The following is a 3,253-nucleotide window of genomic DNA, read 5'->3' on the forward strand; positions in this document are numbered from 1 at the left end:
GGGGGGGGGGGGGGAGGTAAGTGCCGAGACGATGAGTGCCCCTGGGAGGAAGCCTGAGCCCCTCACTCAGGCCGAGGAAATGCAGCCAGTCCACATCTGACAGGCCACGGCCAGCCGGTCAAAGGGCAATGCTGAGCGCTCACCACGGGCCCAGCCTCCCAGAGGCTGCCACTGAGCCTCAAAGGTGCCGGAAAACTGGAAGGAGCCTTTCATGGCTTCTAGTATCAGAAAAGAGATTATGACAAGAAGTTCCCTGTTTTCAAAGAGCTCGCCACCTAGTTCAGGAGTGGCATGTGCCCACACAACGGGTCCAGTGTGTGCTACGGACAGGGATGTGTCCAGAGGACAAGGGGTCAGTTCAGGCTGGGTGGTCAGGTGAGCCCACAGCTGGACTTTGAGCACTGGGTAGGATCGGACCCTACGGAAGAGTGTGGGGTGCGGAGAGGGAGGGCAAGAGGGTGTGAATGGGGGGTGTTGTCACCTCCTCGCTCCACCTCTGGGGCCAGAGGGCACAGCCACTGCCTGCCCCGTCCTGCTGAGCTGGAGGGCTTGTGGCCGTCTACATGAGGAAGCTGTTGGTGCAGGGGGAGGAGAGACGAGTGGGTTGCCTGCCACCTGGGTTGTAACCAGATTACATGGCCAAGGCCACGCTGGCCCCCCAGCTGACCTTTCCCCTCTGCCAAGGCTGAATTAAGAGGCCAACTCCAGAGGTCCCATGTGCCAAACAGACTTGCTGGCCTGGGAGCACTGGCTTGTCCGTCACAGGAAGGAGGGGGAGGAGAGTCGGCTCTGGGGCGCTGCCTATGGGCTGGTCTACACCTAAAACCCTGAGTCCATGAGATGTCTCTTCTCAAAGCTTTCCAGGGAAATGTATCCCACAGGCTCCTTTGGCAGTCCAGTGAATGTTCAACAGTTCTACCCTATGTCTAACCAGAGGCACTCATGCTGCATCTCAGGTCTAAATCATCACCGATGGGTCACTGAAAAAGGACACAGAACTGGGAGTTGGGGAGCCAGGTTCTAACCCAGCAGTTCCACGAACGAGCTATGGGACCTCGGCAAGTCCCTGCCCTCGCAGACCATCACCCAGCCTTCTCTTCTTAAATCCGGTTTCTTTAAAATTTTTCCTCCAGACTTTTCCAACCAAATTTTACAGGCTCAGGAAATAGATGTTAACTTTGGCTCACTGAGAACTTTGTGGCTCAGTTTCCCTTTCTGTAAAACGAATGTTCTCTAGGCACAAGTAAGGCCAGTTCAGAGACTAGTCTGAGGGCAAGGAAAAGGTGAGGGAGGAGGGCAGGTTCCCACGAGCCGGGAGGGTGGAGACAGTGCCGGTGTCTGCCTTTCCCTGCGAGACCCTAACGCCTCTGTCCAAGTCTGCATCTCCAACTGCTGGCACCTGTTTGCTGAATGAACGAATGAACGAGTCTATCGTGACTCCACCTTCAAAACAAACCCATAAAACAGCCACTTCTCACCGCCTCACCCTCCAGGGTCCGAGCTCCCACGCTCTCCGGCCTGGGTCATGGTCCCGCCTTCCACCTGGACCGCCTGCTCCCACTCTGCTCCCAACACAGCAGCCGCAGCGATCCTATTACACTCAAAAGCCCTCCACGGCCTCCCACGCACCCCCTTCAAATAACAGTGTCCAAGTCCTTACAACGGCCTGGACGCCCCTCAGGGTCCACTCCTCCCAGCTCCCTGATCTCACCCACGCCGTCCTGGCCCTCTCGCCGTTCCGGGAACATGCCGGCCTGCTCCCCGCTCCGGGCCTTTGTGCTCCTTGTTTGTCCTCCAGGGAACACTCTTCCCCAGAGACCCGCAGCACTGTCATTCTTCCGGTGCCACTGTCTCAGAGAGGTCTCCCCGGACCAGCCCACCGAGGGCTGGACTCATCCCTGCCACCGTCCCGGCCCGTCCCACCGCCTTTACTTGTCTCCATGGCACCTTCTAGCACACTATGCAATGTACTTATTTATTTCGAGTACCGTCCATGCCCCACCCCCATCAGAAGGAAAGTGCCACGAGAACAGGGATTTTGCGGTCTGTTTATTCAATTATTTATACCCACACCTAGAAAACTGCGTCACTGTAGCCTCTCAACGAGTGCTGCGTGAATGACGAGGGAACACACGGTGAGATGTTTGCCAGGTGTCCCATAACCAGTTCGGCCTTCTAAGAAAAAGAGGGGAGTTAAATGAATGCAAATGACCTTTTACTTGAGATACTTTGATTAGTTCTACATAATTTCCAAAGCACTTTCTTATCCTGGTCTCATCCAGCTTTTCTGTGCATGAGCAAATCCAGAACTTTGTGAGACCTAAGGCATTTTAGAAATTAGGAGGCTCTCTTTGAGAAAAGGAATTTTTAAAAATGTAATAGTAGGATAAAAACTTCAGGGGTGATGAATGTTTGCTATCTTGCTGATGGTGATGGCTTCACAGATGTGTCCACCTGTTAACTTATCAAATTGTCTACTTTAAGCGTGTGTCAATTAATTATACTCCAATAAAGCTGCTGAGAAAGTTCAGTTTAGGGACTTGGAAGGGGCCCATGCAATTGGGGGAGGGGTCCTAAGCGTGAGCCTCATAACTCCACAGTAAATCCACTTCCTCCCTACAATAGGCAGGTGATTGTACCTATCTGCCAAATAATCGCACCCAGATCACTTGCAGATCTGGGACTAACTGCCCAGTGTTGGCTCAGGTGCTCACGCCTGGCCTCGTGCCTGGCCCGGAGAGGATGCTCAGCTAAAGGAAACCCCTCTCACCAACCAAGTGGGCCCCCTCTAAGGGGCTGTTTCCTCCGCAGCGCATGGTAAGCAGCACCCCCACCGGCTGACACCCTTACTCCAGCCAGACACCAGAAGACACAGCCTCCTGTGCCAGGAGCCCGCACCCAGCCCCACAACTAGCTCTGCCCTCTGTTGCTATGAAGGGCCATCTCAGCTCCGGGTGAGAGGCCAGGAGTCGGGGCAGGGAGGAGCCAAACCACAGGCAAGGCTGGCTCAACTGCCTTTGCATTGTTTCTTTTTATTTCTCCTTTTTTTTTGTAAACATGGGGTCTGGCTATGTTGCCCAGGCTGGTCTCAAACTCCTGGGCCCAAACAATTCTCCCACCTCAGCCTCCCAAGTAGCTGGGACCCTAGGCAGAAGCCGACACACCCAACTAACCTTTTTTTCATTTTATTTTTTATTTTTTAGAGATGAAGCCTCACTATGTTGCCCAGGCTGGTCTTGAACTCCTGAGCTCA

General features: G+C 54.1%; 1 protein-coding gene across 1 annotated transcript in view; it reads right to left on the reverse strand.

The window, feature by feature from the left end:
* TEAD4 (TEA domain family member 4) overlaps nucleotides 1-3,253 on the reverse strand; it is a 76,528-nt gene that overhangs the window by 26,260 nt on the left and 47,015 nt on the right. The window lies entirely within an intron of this gene.

This window comes from Propithecus coquereli, unplaced genomic scaffold, assembly GCF_000956105.1.
Source record: "Propithecus coquereli isolate 6110/MARCELLA unplaced genomic scaffold, Pcoq_1.0 Scaffold346, whole genome shotgun sequence".
NCBI lineage: Eukaryota > Metazoa > Chordata > Mammalia > Primates > Indriidae > Propithecus > Propithecus coquereli.